Consider the following 19,139-nt stretch of genomic DNA (forward strand, 5'->3'; position numbering starts at 1 on the left):
TTGTTCCCCTTTATTCCTTTTCTCATCAAACCTTATTAATTTCTTTATTCAAAGTACTTCTCTATCATATAAAACTTCCTATCAATTGATGCAGTTGCTCACAGAAACTGAATAATATAACTTTGCATGTGGATTATCTCAATAACTCTATGAAGGCTGACATTATTTTTACTTTAGAGAGAAATAATACCTTTTTATGTATCTATATAGTAGATAACTTACTCAAAGTTGCAGGAACCTCTAGTGGAACTTAAGTACCATTCAAACCCAGAGTTCTTTCCTAGATACGTTCTGCCTATATCAAACCCAACTACTAAATTAAAGGGTAGTTAATAACAGGAGGGCTGACTTCCTCTCTGACTAATATTTGTGGTAGAGTTTAGATGCAGGAAATAAATGACCTTTTTAATGATACCGTGTCAAGCTGTTCCTTTTACTCCATTTGATCTTTGTAAGGTCAGTAATGGTATGTCTTTTCGTACCTTATTTTAGTAACTTGGATATTCCCTCATTTTGTTCTTAATCTAGCTTCTAGATACTGATTTATCAATTTCCTTTTTGTCTTTCTGAATAACCAAACGTTGGGTTATTGATTTTTTTCTATTGCATTTTTAACAGCTTTATTGACAGATAATTGACACACCATACATTCACATATTTACAGTGTAAATTCAAGATTTTTTTGCACTATATTCACAGAGTTGTACAATGACAATCAAAAACATTTTCACTGTAGCAAAAAGAAATGCCAGATCTTCAGCTATCACCTCCCAATTTCCCCTGCCTCCCCCAGCCCTAGGTAACCCCAATCTACTTTCTCTATACATAGATTTTGCCCATTCTGGACAATTCATATAAATGGAATCACATGGTACATGTGCTTTTGTGACTAACTTCTTTCACTTAGCATAATATTTTCAAGATACATCCATACTGTAGTGTTTATCAGTACTTTATTCATTTTGTATGTTATTTAAAATATTAAGTATGCATTAATTCTCTTAGATACAAGCTGAAGGACTGAGATTACAGAAAGTATGACTTACCCAGTGTCAAAGAGTAAACGGTAAATGGTGAAACTGGGTTATGAAACTAAGACTGTCCCAAGTTTATTCTACTTGCCTGAGTTGCTTAAGCATAATGATGGTAAAGATTATTCTTATAATACTCCTTGAAGAAATTATTTTTACATTCCATTTTATACCTGATTAGACCAAGACACAGGGAGGTAAAGTACCTTGCCCAAAGTCAGACATCTGGATAGTAGAGAATTAGACTGACTCCAGAGCCCCAGCTCACTCAAAACCCAACTTTGTTGCTCAGGACACAGTGGCAGAAGAAACTAACTTTTACTGAAAAGCCAAAGAGGCATTCAGTTTGGAGAGAAAAAGTAATATGCATGCAACAAAGAAAGAAAATTTAAAAAGGGGGTTGGAAGTCAGGAGTTAATAACTGAATGTAGGAGGGAGTACCCACTTGTTTAAAAATTAAAGCATGATCCTATGGTAAGGAGACCACATTCAACCCCATTTCAAAGATGTGCATGAAAGAAGAGAGAAATTCCCAAGTCCCTTGTAGCAGCATGACTTTATGACTCTGTGAGCATCATCTCTACTTTTTGAGACTATACAATCATTTCATAATTTTTATTTTCTTGAAATCTATATTTTCTGTCTCAGCTTCAGATAAATGATCTCACTGAGTTATTTGCATAAGAACAACAAGGAATGAACAGATGGCTGTCTGACTAAGTATCTATTGTCTTCTGAATGTAGATATAATTCATCATTATGTATGGCCTCTTACAGAAGCTACAAAACAATACAAATTCAAAAGAAAAACACAGTCCCTGAAAACAACATAGGTGTTAAAATTACTGAATTAGATCCAATAGATATTTAAAGTTGGATAGATAGTCTAAGAAGATACTGAGGAAAACTGCAAGATGCAGAAATATATGTATAATGTGATATTCATGTAAATTGGAACAATTCACCGAAAAATATTTGCCTGTGAATGAACATGTGTGGAACAAAGGCATAAAACATGAATGGAAAAGATATACTCTACTGTCAGATTCTTAAGTCACATCTAGAAAAGGTCTCTGAGGAGGTATAAAGAAGACAAACTCTAAATGTATTATTTTATCTCTTAAAGAAAATATCTTGAGTAAACATGGTAAAAAAATTGAAATGTGTAAGTATTTTGATAACAAATATATGTTAGTTAAAAGGTCTATCACTGGATACAGTGATTTAACTCCTGGGAATTTATACCATAAAAATAAAAGTGTCAATGCAACAATACTGAAATGACTCAATATGTCATATCAATACCATGTAATCAATTTTTAAAATATCAGATGGCCTTGGAATGATTTCCATGAGAAATCATGATTTCCGTATTAAGGAAAAAAAGCCAAAGTCAGAGAAGTAGGTACATATTTTCTGTAAAACTATCATGGCAAAAAATACCTGTGTAAGAAAATGTGTAAAGAATTAAATTAACACAGAGCACAAGGGGTGGGGTGTGTGTTTAAATAGATTATTTAAGACACCCAGGAAACAAGAGGGAGTCATAATTCAGACCTCAACTATTAACTGCAATTTTACACCTCTCCTGTTTTTTTCTTATGGGGTCTGAGGTGAGCTACCAGAAATGAAAAAAATTAAAAAAAAAAATCTTCAAAAATGACACATATTGGGCTTCCCTGGTGGCGCAGTGGTTGAGAGTCCGCCTGCCAATGCAGGCGACACGGGTTCGTGCCCCGGTCCGGGAAGATCCCACATGCCGCGGAGCGGCTGGGCCCGTGAGCCATGGCCGCTGAGCCTGCGCATCCGGAGCCTGTGCTCCTCAACGGGAGAAGCCACAGCAGTGAGAGGCCCGTGTACCGCAAAAAATAATAATAATAAAAATTTTAAAAAAAGACACATATTGAAGACATGTATCATTTGTTAACTTCCAAGTTGATTATTTATACCAATGTCTTTTATTTAAAAAGAGAAGTATGTAAAGTAAATCTAAATCTGTGTTAGCTATTCAAAATGAACACAGACTCACTTCATATTATAGTGTCTCTGCAAAAATTAATCTAAGACGTATACAGCAACTAATGTACATTAATAATAGTAATAATAATAATGAGAAGGAGGAAGAGGAGAAGACAATGTTTCATATCAGAAATTCAAGCCAGTAGACAGCAGAGCCCAAATCAAAGAGTAGAGTCCTGACACTTTATCTGGCCATTACAAATACAGGACAGTGAGGATGAAGGAGAACAGGTGTGCAGCAAGCGGAAAACGATGTGATGTATGACCACGGTGCCAACCAGTGCATGATACCCCAGGAAGACACGTAGCAGGCTGTTATGCAGGTGCGTTCACTTGGCCCATAGAAATTTTCCATGTGGACGACAAAGAGAAACCATTCCTACCTGGAAAGGGGAAGAGGAAGAATGCATTTGCTTAGCTCACTCCCATTTCCTGTCTGCCACTGTTCAAAGTCTACTCCATAGGGAATTAACTCCTCTGCACTTCAGGGTTGCATCAAAAGCCTTCTTTAGAATAAGATATGGTATGTCAGATCTGGTATCCTGAATCTGAAGCAGAGGGACAGCAGAGTGGGTGGAACCCAAAGGGAAAGAATAAGAACAAGTGTAAGAGCAGGAAGGGATAATTGAGGGAATCAGAGAAAGCACACAAAGACCCTGTCCACTACAACCAGCTTGAGTTAAAATATAGACTGCAGTTAACCTAGGAAAGAGTGATTAGAAACATTGCCTTTGGCAGATATAATTTATTTCCATAAAGTAATAACAAAATAAACATAGCCAATTTCATTTGGGACTATGAAATGTATTACTTAAAGAGTAAGAAAAACTCCTCAACAGAGAAAAGGGAATCTCTTAAATAGATCTGATGTAAAGAAGCCAAATGGTTATAACCTGTTTATTCAAAGTTTAACAGTGTATTCTAGTGAATTAAAGAGAACGTCTTCACTAAAAAAAAAAAAATGAGACCTAAGAATTTTTAAAAATTTATTTCAATATGAGACATGTAGTCTACTAATATTGGGTTGGCCAAAATGTTCATTCAGGTTTTTCCATAAGATGTTACTTTTTGGCCAACCCAATATTTTAAAAGAAAGTTTATTACCAAAAACAGATGACATTATTTCAGAACAAGAGGGCCTTGCTATCTCGATTCTGTGGTACTTCATTTTACCACACCAGCTAAAGTGGGCTTAAAGTATGATTCAGTTTAATTCTCTCTGGATTATACTATGCTTTGCAACATTTTTTAGACAGAATAATAGCATGTTCAAAGACCTCATGGCTAGGAAGAAGTTGACACATTCAAAGAACAGAAATAAAACAGTATGGCCTGATAATTCATAGACTCTATTAATGGCTTTGGTTATTACTTTAAGAGAGAAGCTAATAAAATATATATATGACAAAGACTATTGGCTGCTACGTCTATTAGAGCGTGGTAAGAGTGGAAGCTTGGAGATGATTCCAAAGAACTACCTCCCAAGAATCTGTGCCATAGCAGGAGGTAGCCCTCATCCAAATGAGTGGTTGATGTGGAGATGCAAAGGCAGCATCCCTTTTCCGTAAGTCAGTACAATTCTGAAGGGCCATTCCAACGTCATATTCCCCCTGAGATTAGTTGAAGACTTTGTGGCATACGCTTCACAATTATATTTTTCCTGTGCCACATCCCAATTTTTTCCTTCCCTGACAGGTATTATTCTAGAAACACTTGCGATCACATGTACATGCACACACCATTGTAGAGTCCATTTCCAGGAAACAGATAAAAGTCATAGATTTTGTTCAATTTCAATAAATAAACTAAATACACATTTCTTCACCAGTCCTATCTAAGGCCACTACTATAAAACAAAATCTGAATATCCTGGGAATTTGATGATTCTAAGCATAGATTATTTGCCTTTGACAGGAAACCCAGATGTTTGCTAGGTTTTATTTCCAAATTCCTGGGGGAGGGGAGGAAGAATTTTTTCGAGGAAAATCTCATTTCTAGATCTATTCATCAAGAAGAGACACATATCATTGGAATGTGTTCATTTTATGCACCGATGATACTCAATATAAGCACATATATCAATGGTCCTTTTGCAATAATGCACATTTCGCTGAAAAATTCATGCATATGATATAGTATATGCCCATTTTGAAAATAAGTAATTTGTTACTTTATATTTTGTGATGGCAGCCTGAACCAAGTTAAGCATAGGAAATGTGTTATGATTATATTCCTAATATCTGTTATCTGCAGTGAAGATCTGCATTGAAGCACTGAAAAGATCCAAATGTGATTATTAGGTTGGTAGAAGTTTAATACTTTTTTTCAGTAAGATTAATATGTAAAATTCAGTGGACCTTCATGTGACATGAGATTTATGTGTGTCTCTCTTAAATAGCTTAAAATTTTACCTTTTCAATCAGGTACCTATGTCATAAATCTTTTTCAACATTCTGATGAAGGTCAACAGAAAGCTTTCTATTCAAGCTCATTCCATTTCTCTCTTTGCTAACTGTCTTTTGATTCCCTTTCACCTGGTCTTCCACTCTCTTAGCCGTCTCTTAACTGGTCCTTTATTCTCTTCAGCTTTCTATCTCTCTCACAGCTGCTGAATTGACTTTCCTTACTTATAGCTCTTATTATGTTTAGTTTCTGCTCAGAAACCTTCATAACTGCTATTGTCCAATACAGAGTCAATATAGAGTCAAAACTAAAAAGTTTAGCTTTCAAAACCTTAGGGATTTGGCTCCAGTCTGCTTTCCAGTCTTGTCTCTCACTGACATATGAAACCCTGCATATCAGCTCCAACTCAAATCTTACTTTTACCCCAAAAATTTCCTTAATTACATCAGACTTAGCTCCTATAAACTCAATCTCTAATGAGTTATAGCTCCCTTTGGACAATCACTTCACTGCACACAGCATCAAAGGTTACTCATATACATTATTTCTGAAACTTCAAAGGCCATAAACAGGGAGAAACTTATTTTAAAGCTGATTTTGTCCTTTTTCACTATCCGGATTGTTGGAGAAGGAAGAGAGGGACCCCAGGGACTCCTCCTAAGTTTTGCAAAGAAACTGAACACAATAATTTAATTTGGCATGTTTTGTTATGCAAAAATAATAAACTAAAATCCTGGGCTTTCAGGGGTAAAGAACTTCTAGTCAATGGAGAACTAAATTGCTGAACATAACAAGTTTGTCTGTTTTTAAATAGTCATGGTGTTGGGGAGGGTGGTAATTATGATGATGACTGTGATGACCAGAATATCTATAGGAGCTTTGAGCCTGGCTGGACGCTCGAGCCAGATACATGATCAGGGACATTCCCATTCAAACAAAGGAATATTTCCCTCGACAGAGCAGCAGACTGGAAGTGAAGAGGTTAAGAAGTAATAAGACAAGTATGGACTCCTTACTCTGTAAAGGAACATGCCACATGGTCTTGAGAACCAGTGATTTCTGATATCCAATTTTACATCTACATTTTCTGTATTTTAATAAATTAACTTGGCAGAGGACAATTTCCTGTGACTCTAACAGTATTTAAGCTTTGAGGTTGCTTAAGCACGTGGACCTGCTCTGATAGGCCTTAGTAACGTGTTCATACGGTCATCTTTGTAAGATGACCATGAGTAAAATTTTGAAAAAAGAAAAAAAAAAAAGCAATGTTAAGATAATTTTAATATAATTAAATCTCTTTCTCTTTCAATTCCAACTTCCTCTGTATCATATTTCTCATCCTATTAGTTGATTATAGAGTAGCCACAGGTATTTTGGGAATCCAATTGAGGAAAAGTTGAGTTTAGAGTTGGAGTGTTCATTTAATTTGGGTTAAAGGGAGTGTATTTTATAGTTAGCCATAATTTTAACATATAGTTATATAAGAATATGTTTAACATGCCACTGAACTAAGGTAGCTCCGCTGATCTCCAGGGATGTTTGGAAGTCTAACACTGAACCTAGGCCAAGATAGAGATGAAATACGTTAGCTAATGAATTTTAACCTGATGTTGAAAATGCAAAATTTCCTTGGAAGTACCCTGTACTAGCTTGTCTACATTGTTTATCATATATATGTACTTACACAGCCTGGATTTAACTACATGACCAGCAGGATATAAGAGCCCCTTAAGCGAACTCATACATTGATTCCCCTGAAAGCATGGTGTCTTCTACATACCTTGGCTGTTCATAATCTAAAAACAATGTATGTCTATGAGACCCATAAAGGACACTTAGGGACTATGCCTGGACATCTTAGAACTGCTATATTATTGCCTGTACACTTTCTCCTGCTAGTACCTTTTACCTTTATTAAATCCTCACATGTCTAGGCCCTATGGAGTCCCATGAATACTTTCAATCATTTAACTCTGTGTCATAACTTGTTACTTAGTTATGACAGGACATATATGAATTGGAATAACATATGATAGTATTATAACCAACCATTATGTTGTGACTTCTCTTTGTTAAAGAAAAGTGCAGGGCCAGAGGTACTGCAGTACCAGAGTGCCCTACATCCTCTGTGTTTAGCACTGAGTGTGAGTAGTAAAGACGATACAAGATTTGAAAATTACAGAGCAAAACACTATCCTATGTAAACTCTTACAGTCATCAGACTTGTAAAATTTAAGGTGGAAAATTTGGTTCTCATCAATGCTTAATTGAAAAGGTGCTTCATTCTTGTCAGGTATACTCTTGATAATTCGTATATACAATTACATACGAATCATATAATTTTTGATAAAATGTATCAGAATATTTGTATTTGCGGAGGGAAAACTTTCCGAAGTACTGCAGAGAGTAAATATATCTATGGATGATTTTGCATTTCTATGAATTCCAACTCTCAATAGCAAAAGTTCATTTTCATCAACTTAGAGAGATTAAAGACTAAAACATCTATTCTGTGTGTGTATAATATATAAATTATTGTATATAATATACAAATTATTAAATTACATATTACATAGAAATATATATGTAAAACATGTACATATTTGATTTGTACATGGTCATCTTAAGAGACAAAGAGAAAACATTTGTCAAAATACAGCATGCTTTTTGTTGATTAAAACACTCAAAAATTAGGAATAATAGGGAACTTCCTTAACCTGAAAAAGGGCATTTATGAAAAACACAGCTAACATCATACTTAATGGTGAAAGACTGAATACAGCCCCCTGCCCCTAGGATTAAGGGCAAGGCAAAGGTGTCTGCTCCCATCACTTCTATTCAACAATATACTAGAAATTCTTTCAGGGCAATTAGGCAAGAAAAAAGCAATAAAGAAATAAAGGCATCCAGATTGGAAAGGAAGGAACACAATTATCTCCATTCACGATGGCACGATCTTTTTTGAGGGAAATCTTAAGAAATACAGACACACAAACTAGACCTTTTAAATTTCAGTACACTGCTTACCATGATACAAGATAAATATGCTAAATTGAATTTCTATATGCTAGCAATTAAAAATAATTGAAATTAAAAATTCCATTTTCTATAGCATTAAAAAGAACAAATATTTAAGAATAAATTTAATTAAGGGAGACACTGAAAATAATAAAATACTGTTGAAATAAATTCATCTTTGTTTACTCCAGTCTTTTATCTATGAATGTTTTAATAAGTGTACAATGAAGTGGAATCTAGTAGCTAATTTTCCCCTACTCTTTCCATTTTATAGTCATTTTGCATGACTGTTGTGAAATAAGAATAAGATTAAAACATTGACTAATTCTAAGTTAACATTATTAGAAACTAAAGATCACCACTGTAATTAAGGAAAATCTGAAAGAGGAAATTATCTTACTGAATTAATCAACTAGTTACTACATTTCCCAGAAAAATTCTAAAGAGTTAAAGGGTTAACGATTTCTGCAATCCTTGTATGACCAAAAATAACATGCCTTGATCCTAAGCCAAATATTTTTCTTTCCAAATGTGAAATTGCAGAACACAGTTTCCCAGTTTTCCTTACTCTTATGCATCTCCTTGTGAAAACAGGTCAATTATAACTAACCTCAGGGACATATTTCCCTTTGGCCCACATCACATTTGTTTCTTAGTATTCTTTTCTCATGATCATTCTAATGCTTGTAACATATAAAATATCTGCTTACTGCCAGAAGTCAAGATACCCTCACTTTGAACTATCCTCCTACTCAAGCAGCCGTAAAGCTATACCTTTTTCATCTGTTTTCTAGTGGTTTTACTTTAGGACTTTCAATAAAGAGAATGGTAGAGTATATCCTTTCATTCTGATGATCACAAAAGTCAAAAACAATTTTGGAATTCAGCCAGTGAGGGTGAAGGTCTTTTTAAGGTTAAATCTGTAAATGTTTACTATCTTCTTGTTGCTGTGAGAGTTAATCTTAAGAGTTTTATTTATTACTCAACATAGAAAAATTTAATGTATATCATGAGGTTTATAATGAAGTGACACCAGTCAAACATTTCTGCGATAGGAAACTGTATCCTTGATCTGGCTACATAATGTTTGTTTCAAGAAGATGTACTTTTACCTTTATGCTGTAAACACATTCATCATATTTCTTAAAATTTACCCAACACTAGCATGTGACCTATCATATAATTGGTCTACTGCTACATCTTTGCCCTCTTACCAGTCAGAAAACATCATTTCTCTCTCTTTTTTTTTTTTTTTTGCTTTACATTCTTCCCAGAGAATACTAGAATTTGAGTCCTTCTAGTACATTCCAGTCCAAACACTGAAACTCCATGTTTGCATGAAAACAGCAGCAGACCAACCGACATTAAGGGTTTTTTAATTTAATTTAATTTTTTTTAATGCTTTATAGGGGTTAGGACTTTGATGGACTAGGTAGCCTCAGGGGCCACTGAAACTTTGATCTGCAATCCCTCTAATTATTATTTTATTATTATTATTATTATTTGCTACATTTAGTGTTTATATTCTAACAAGTGTCTGCACCTCCCCAATTAAGAACACTGTTATTAAGAACACGGAGAGTGATGGTGGTGATGAGGCTAGTGGTAGTTGTGGTCTAGAAAGTTGATTCTCTAATATGTCTGCACATCAGAATTATCTAGGGTAGTTTTTAGACTCAAATTTTGATTGCATCAGACACGGCTTATTCTATGTGTCTCAGTTAAGGCTTAGGAATTTCTTTGTTTTAAAACATCCATGGGAATTTTTGTGAAGCGAGTATATGAACTAGCATTTAGGAACATATTGTCTAGATCTCACTAAACCAGGAGTCTCTGATTAACTTACTAAATACATTTTAGCACATTTTATTGTATACTTTTCAAAAGAATTGTGTACTCTGGGACTTCCCTGGTGGCACAGTGGTTAAGAATCCGCCTGCCAATGCAGGGAACACGGGTTCAAGCCCTGGTCCGTGAAGATCCCACATGCCAGGGAGCAACTAAGCCCGTGCGTCGCAACTACTGAGCCTGCACTCTAGAGCCCGCAAGCCACAACTACTGAGCCCACGTGCCACAACTACTGAAGCCCACACACCTAGAGCCCGTACCCCGCGACAAGAGAAGCCACTGCGATGAGAAGCCCGCGCACCACAACGAAGAGTAGCCCCTGCTCGCTGCAACTAGAGAAAGCCCGCATGCAGCAGTGAAGACCCAATGCAGCCAAAACTATAAATAAATAAATAAATAAACTTATTACAAAAAAAAATTGTGTACTCTGCTCATTAAAAGTTGAAATTCACTTAGAGCCTTTACTATGAAATACTTTCTAGCTAATCATGAGTGTAATAAAAGAAAGACTAAAAACAAGGACTGCATCATCCTTTGGGTATTTTTTTTTTTTTTACAACTTTTATGAATGAACTGGTCTTTTTCAGGACCAAGTTATAAAGTCAATATTAATCAATATTAAAAGTAAAAGTGATGATATAATTTTTAAAATAATGTCCACCCAGAATAATTTATACATCAGCAATGCAGTCCAGAGAGATTATATGACTTTTCCAAAGTCACAGTCCTTCATGGCTTAAGAATCAGAATTTAAACTCTTTTGAATTTCAGTTCAACACATTTCTTATTATACCATACTGTTTATTATACAATTTAAAAAATTATGGGATTTATTTCTTGAGATTTTTCTGTGATATCAAAAAATCTAGTAATTCCTTTCAAAATATAATTGTCATGAATATCTTATCCAAAAGGAACAGAACAGTTTGGGTATTCAACGAATCTGTAATAACTCAAGATTTCAACCTTCACTATTTAGTTAAGTAAGTTTCCTTCCCAACTCCCTCCTGACACAGTGTCCTCAGGCCCATCAACCCCATACTTTAAAGCTCCAGCATAATTTATTAACATTACTATGGAGTAACTGAACATTATCTTATGTCATTCTTATCCCTTCAGAAATGACTTGCCATTTTTAGCAAGTATTTATAAGAAATATAAGTTTCTCAAAAGTGGTTCATTCTGTCAAAAATATACTTCTTTTGCCTTTTATAGCCTTTTTAAACTTTACTGAGTAGTACCAAAAAGAATAATTCACACAATTACCATGCTATAGTTTCAAGAAATGGCAAAATGCTTCAGTGATCCATAAATATCATGTTGACAGAAATTTCTAATATTTGTTCCTAGAGTCATCTTGAGAAACTGTATTTTCATAGTAAAAGTTCTCTAGACTAGAAATTCTGACAAATGATTGCTTCTTCTCTACGTAGCATCATAAGACACAGAGATGTTCATGGCACTTGATAACTGACAATATTTGAAAACAATTTTCATGCACTTGGCATTTATAGTAGGCAAACTGCCCTCTGTGTATTGTATTGATATCTGGGACTGTTCCTAAAAAAGATAATTTCATATTTTTTCTCGACATATTACTTTTAATATTCCTTGGAAAATTAGAACCTGGTCAATAGTAATTACATTTTACCTAGGTCACACTAAATGGAGTGTTTGCAGCTTGGAACAGATGGAATAGATCTAACAAATATTTCACCGGAAGAAAATAAATTGACCCTACATGGGCTCAAGAGACACAAGGGGAATTTCAGGGAGTTGGTTCGTGTATGTGAACAAAACACATTTATATATATGACTTTTATAACTTATGAAGATATATATACATATATCCTATTGCTAGTATTATTAAATAGCAAAAGAAATTTATTTTATGAGAAAAGTAGTTGATTGGGAAACGGTCAGTATTTATTTTCAACCACTTTAGACAGCAAATCTTGAAGGTGTAAGTTGACCCATGTACTGGAAATCTTCTGTTGGTCTCTCCAAATAAACACTAACCATTTTTTTTTCTCTATTCTGTGTCTAAGGTAGTTGAACAATATGAAAATATCAGTGACTTCCTGGCTTCTGGTTTCTGTTTGGGTTTGACCAATGGAGAATGCTAATAATGGAAAAGAGAGAAAAGAAATAAGGCTAGTGTATTTGTTTCCCCAGGTTCCTTCCTGCAGGGCTGCCTGGGAAAGCTTGATCAAAGCTTGATCATCCTTTGAGCAAAGATCATAGAACCTTTCAGATGGTTTTCTCCACAAAGATCTGTCTCTGTGTTCAGATAATTGCTGCCAGCCTTTAGCCATAGGGGTGGTGACCATGACCTGCTGTTAGGATCCACTTTGTACTTCACTGTTGCTTGTAGCTTATCTACAACCTATCCACCCCTGTATAAGTTGTTCCTTTATCATGCATTGGCCACAAATTACCCAAATTTGAGTATGCCATCTGTTTTTTGCCATGAAAGTGAATGATACAAGCTATGTTCTTTGCTTTGTTTAATCCCTAAGTGGCTCTCATCATGTTACCCATTTTCCTGCCCTTCCCTCCCATAACTGTTCCTCCTCTAATTCTCCCTATCTTATTGCTCAGTTATGCACACAATATCAAAGTCTGAAACTGGTGTCATCCTAGATTTTTCTATCCCTTTCTCTTCCGTCTAATACCTATGATCGATTGAGCATTTTTTTCCTTATGGAGATTCCTCATCTTGAAACATCTTTTCTCCTTGCTTTCTTGGAAATTTTCCATTCTCATTTAAAATACAAACTCAGGTAAAATGTCTTCCAGTGAGTTGACCCTGAAACAGTCACCCATGCCAAGTCTAACTATTGACCCCCATCCTGCTTCAGAACCCCACTCTTGCTTCTATTTGTTTTGGGCTATATTTTATTTGTTTGCATAGCATGTTTCCTGAACCAGACACAGAGCTCCTTCAAGCAAAAAACATTTATTCATTCCCTATCTGAGAGGTTTATCAAAGTACTTGAGAAAGTATGAGTGCTTGATGAATGTTTATTAATGAAATTAGAGTTACTTTAGTATCTTTTTTTTTTTTTTTTTTTGCGGTACGCATGCCTCTCACTGCTGTGGCCTCTCCTGTTGCAGAGCACAGGCTCTGGACGCACAGGCTCAGCGGCCATGGCTCATGGGCCCAGCCGCTCCACGGCACGTGGGATCTTCCCGGACCGGGGCACAAACCCGTGTCCCCTGCATCGGCAGGCGGACTCTCAACCACTGCGCCACCAGGGAAGCCCTACTTTAGTATCTTGTTTGTTGTTTTTCATGCAACATACTCAAGATGTCAGAATTCACAGGCCCTAGCTTCGAAGGATGAGGATATGCACTTCTTACCTATGGGAAGTGGTGGGAAGGGGACAATGTTTACAAAAGAGACAAATGACAAAACATGGGGGGTGAAGGATTCTTCCAAACTCTCCAATTGTGACAAAATCTGAGTGCTATAAGTAATGCTATGAACAATTCTTATAGTAATAAGAACTGTATTCTTATAGTAATGCTATGAGCAAATCTCACCCTAACTTCAGCACTTCAACACCACTAAATCAGTTTAGTAAGTTTAGTCTCAAAATAAAATTCTGGTACTTCAAATGATGAGCTACCTTTATGAATAAGGTACACTCAACTCTATAGACAATATCTTGTCCAGGTGTTTTCACTGGGTCCTACTTTACATACTATTTTCCTCAAGTATTACAGGTTAAGTTGGTTTCATATTTTGACACCACGATTTAATTTGGCAACACACACTCTCCTTTGATGCTTTGTTCTTGGATGACATGCTCATGGGAAACACAACATCTTACATACGGATTTAACAGCCCTTTTGAGGTTTTTAAATAAATAGTTCTAAATTTTAAACAGTGCTCTATTTTTAACAACTAAAGCAAACAGTTTGCCTATGACACTTTGGCATTCCAGAGCCACAGGCCTATCTAAAACATCCAAAATCATCCTGTCTAAACAGGGGTAGCAATCATCTCTGACCATCTGCCCTGACCCTGCCCCATTTTAATACCCAGGACTATGCATTTTAATGTTGGCCTACAGATCATTTAATCCTTCTGTTTTTGTTCAATTAAGTTAAAATGAAACTAGCAAAGAGAAGGACTTTCTATAAGCTCCCTACTTCACAGTTCTGACCTGTGATGAGATCAGAAGTAACTATTTAATATCTATAAATAATTTTTGAAAATGTTACAGTATCAAAAACTAAGAATGCTTATTCCAGAGCATATTTTTTCTTTTGTTATATGATCTCAAAGGAAACATTTCTCCTCACCACAGACAGCTGAAGTAGCAGTGTAATTTAAAATTATGTTTTATCACTTTTTTTCACATTAAAACTAACATAATTAGAAACTTCCTCATCTCCTGCATTCAGTGAAATGAATATGAGAATGATCAATTCAACGCTTATTGGAACAGAGAGACATGCTTTCAACTAATCTCTACACACTATCTCCACAAACACACATACCTTACTTTGTAAGTTGAAATAAATTTTACTGGAGCTCTTATCTGATTTTTCTGTATGTTCTCATTTGAAAAACTTGATGAATTCAGTTATAAGCTTCTATTCCTATACTGACTTTTCCCAAGGCTCTTCTTCCCCAGTCCTCTCTTCAGCTTTACTCTTCATAAAATCTTGTTTTGAAAAAAAAAAAAATCTATAAAATATTCCAAAATTTTCTTGTTGATGACCCCAGGCTTTCAAAAGCATAATTCTCTTTTGCATTTTCCAGAAAACAAATGCAGATATTCATTAATAAGTGTTCTTAAAGACTTCATGCATGACATCTATTATCTTTAAAATTCTAAAGAAAACACTTTTCTTCTAGGTTACAAAAAAATTCCAGGGATGAAAGCCAACAGGAGCAGCAAGAAGGTGGAGATTAGATAGATGGAGAGGTAGATAGAGATGATATAGGTACAGACATAGATGGATAGATACAGTATACACACACACACACATACATTTCCATTATTTATTTCTGAAAGCCAAAAGGACTTTGAAAAAACAAGTATAGAGAGTATCACACCTAAGTACGATGCATTTAATGGATGTGTAAAAGGGAACAACTAACATTATTTGAAGGAACTCACCATTCCTTTTGATTTTAGCAACAAGCTAATTGAGTTTGCATCTAAAATGGGAGAAATGTCATAATTAACTCATGAAGCAAACACCAATTTCAAATTCAAAATGGTCATTTGCTAATGGAGCATTTAATAGAAAGCAACAACAATATTTTGGCTTTTACTGCCACTGATTAACACATTGAAAATATCCTTTCAGTTGTTATTTTGTTAATATTTTATTATTAACAAAATAACAAAATATTTGTTATTAACAAAATAACAAAATTTATTATTAAATAATTATTATTATTTTAATCCAGGAAGCTCATCAAAGGGAGTAACTAAGAAAGATTACTGATTTTTTGTTGGAAAGAAATGTAGATAAAGCTTTCTGTCATTATCTCTGTGTGAACCATACTGTTACTAAACCATTCCTCTGATACTAATTAATCAAATAATTAGCTTAAAGTAAACATCATTTGATGCTCAAAATTTGAGATTCACGCAGATCTCCCCTAAACTTTTTTTGGTTTTCTATCTAATTCTTTACAAAACAGCAATCAGGGGAATAGGGAAGAAATTTGTTACACAACAATACAGTTTTATTTCAAGTATAATTTACAGTGAAAAGGTATCTTTAAGAAAATAGATATATAAGCATATATGTATATACCTGTATGTATATACACACACCAACATATATATTAGTATATATTGTCAATGTGTATCTCTTTATACAATGAAAATATCTTTCAAATTATGATAGGCCATAAATAAAACTAAGAGAACCAGATGGTGGCAAGCCTGCACTACACAAAATAATACAGAAAGTTTCTCAGGGAAATTATATAAGATGGAAACTCAGATCTTCAGGAATAAATGAAAAGTGCTGAAATGGTAAATATATGTGTAAATAAAAGTTTATTTTCTCTGTTAATTTATTTAAAATAACATGCAATTAATTAAAGGGCAATTTTGACATTGAATTGTGGGTTTTTATAGCGTATGTAGCTGTAATGCATATAACAAATATGCTGCAAAGAACAGGGAGTGTATGAGTGGAACTATGCATTTTCAAGGATTTTACATTTAAGATAAGGTGGTACTGTATTAACTTTAAGTAGGTTTCCAAATTTTAAGGAAATATATTTTAGTTACTAGAACAACCACTAAAATAAAACAAATTAAGTAAAATAAAAGAATGCAAAGAGTTATGGCTAAAAAGTAAATAGAAAAACTAAAATGGCATTCTAAATAATATTTACTTACCCCAGAGAGGATAAGAATGGTGGAGATGTAAGTAAGGGTCAGATTTTGACAGATTTTCTGTGCACTGAAACAAGGTTGGAATTAGCATGAAGACCAGGGAGAGTCCCTGCAGGGTCTTGATCTTGGTTCAGGTTTGATTTGCCCTTAGAAGGATCACTCTGGGTCCCATGTGGAAAGTAGTTTAATAGAACATTTAGATGAGAGGAACAAAGACAAATGGAATCATTATTATAGAATCCAAGTAAATATCAGTAGAGTCTGAATTATGGCAATGGCAATAAATGAAAAAGAAAGAAGCAAGGTAAATAATTATGCAGCAAGCGGAACTCACTGGATTTAGTACTGATTGGATTTAGGAGTACTGATTGGATTTAGGATTTAGGAGACAGCAGAATCTGAAATAACTTTCAGCATCCTGATATAGGTGGCTCACCTAAATTATAAAATCCTGTAATAAAATTTGTGAACTTTAGTGAGAAAGAATGTTTTCCTGAGGAGCTATGTAAAGATGCATATTCAGGGATTCCATTTTTATCTCGTGAAATTCTTGAAAATTCTGATTCAGGTTGAGGAATACTCTCCTAGAATTTTGAGATGACAATTATAGCCAATTTTCAAGTCCAATTTACAAATAGTTCCTGAACATGGAGTGTGATTCCAGGCTTGATTAAGCAATCATGGGATGGATTATTGCCTGCACTTTTTCAAAGACATACAACTACACTCACAGACTTTAGAACCCCGCCAAGAACATGGGTAAAAATGAAACCCTTAGGTAATTACAAAAGACAATAAGTAATTAAATGTCATAGTAAGTGACTGTAAATAATGAAATCTACTACTACCCCTGGCATAAATGGCCAAAATACAAATGATGAGGATGGTCCTCTCCAAATATATTTTCCTGGCCTACAGTTACTGAGGTCAACAAAATCCATGAAAATACTTTCACAGTCTTAACACCATTTATAGGCTATTTCTTTTTTTAAGGAAACAATACAAATTTTCCGAGTATATAAATATTGATTCCACTTTGTTTTATTTTTCTTTCCAAAATGTATAAAACCTGCTAATTAGAAACAAACCCATGCCTACATTAAAATGAAGATTTATGTTCATCAATACCTGCTGTTTCTGAATGATATATCATCAAGATTTTATTCTTTTCATTTTTACTTTCAAATATAACAGGGCACTAATATTATTTAAAGAGTTGTTTTGTAGGTATTTCTGTGTATCATGTGGTAGCATTATAAATATGCACATCCTGTTAAAATTTAATAGGATAAATTAAACATATTAAAAATGGGTAACAGCATAATTAGTTTTGCTGGCAATCTAAATGGCATTCACAGAGAGACTTTTTCTTTTCTCTGTGAGTGCTGATGGGAATTTTGGTGTCAAACAAATGCCTGCTAGAATCAAAAGAGCATGTCAAAGCATAGACAGCAGAAGCAAGAAGTACTACAATTCTGCAGCCTGTGGAACAAAAACCACATTCACAGAAAGACAGACAAAATGAAAAGGCAGAGGACTATGCACCAGATGAAGGAACAAGGTAAAACCCCAGAAAAACAATTAAAGGAAGTAGAGATAGAAAACTTTCCAGAAAAATATTCAGAATAATGATAGTGAAGGTGATCCAGGACCTCGGAAAAAGAATGGAGGCAAAGATCAAGAAGATGCAAGAAATGTTTAACAAAGACCTAGAAGAATTAAAGAGCAAGCAACTAGAAGAATTAAAGAACAAACAAACAGAGATGAACAATACAGTAACTGAAATGAAAAATACCCTAGAAGGAATCCATAGCAGAATAACTAAGGCCAAAGAACGGATAAGTGACCTGGAAGACAGAATGGTGGAACTGAATGCCACAGAACAGAATAAAGAAAAAAAAAAGGAAAAGAAATGAAGACAGTCTAAGAGACCTCTGGGACAACATTACACGCACCAACATTCACATTATCAGGGTCCCAGAAGGAGAAAAGAGAGAGAAAGGACCCGACAAAATATTTGAAGAGATTATAATCAAAAAGTTCCCTAACATGGGAAAGGAAATAGTCACCCCAGTCCAGGAAGTGCAGAGAGTCCCAAGCAGGATAAACCCAATGAGAAACACGCCGAGACACATGGTAATCAAATTGACAGAAAATAAAGACAGAGAAAAATTATTAAAAGCAACAAGGGAAAAAAGAAAAATAACATACAAGGGAACTTCCATAAGGTTAACAGCTGATTTCTCAGCAGAAACTCTACAAGCCAGAAGGGAGTGGCACAATATATTTAAAGTGATGAAAGGGAAGAAACTACAACCAAGATTACTCTACCCAGCAAGGATCTCATTCACATTTGACAGAGAAATCAAAAGCTTTACAGACAAACAAAACTTAAGAGAATTCAGCACCACCAAACCAGCTCTACAAAAAATGCTAAAGGAA

The sequence above is a fragment of the Tursiops truncatus genome, chromosome 8, assembly GCF_011762595.2.
Source record: "Tursiops truncatus isolate mTurTru1 chromosome 8, mTurTru1.mat.Y, whole genome shotgun sequence".
Classification (NCBI taxonomy): Eukaryota; Metazoa; Chordata; class Mammalia; order Artiodactyla; family Delphinidae; genus Tursiops; species Tursiops truncatus.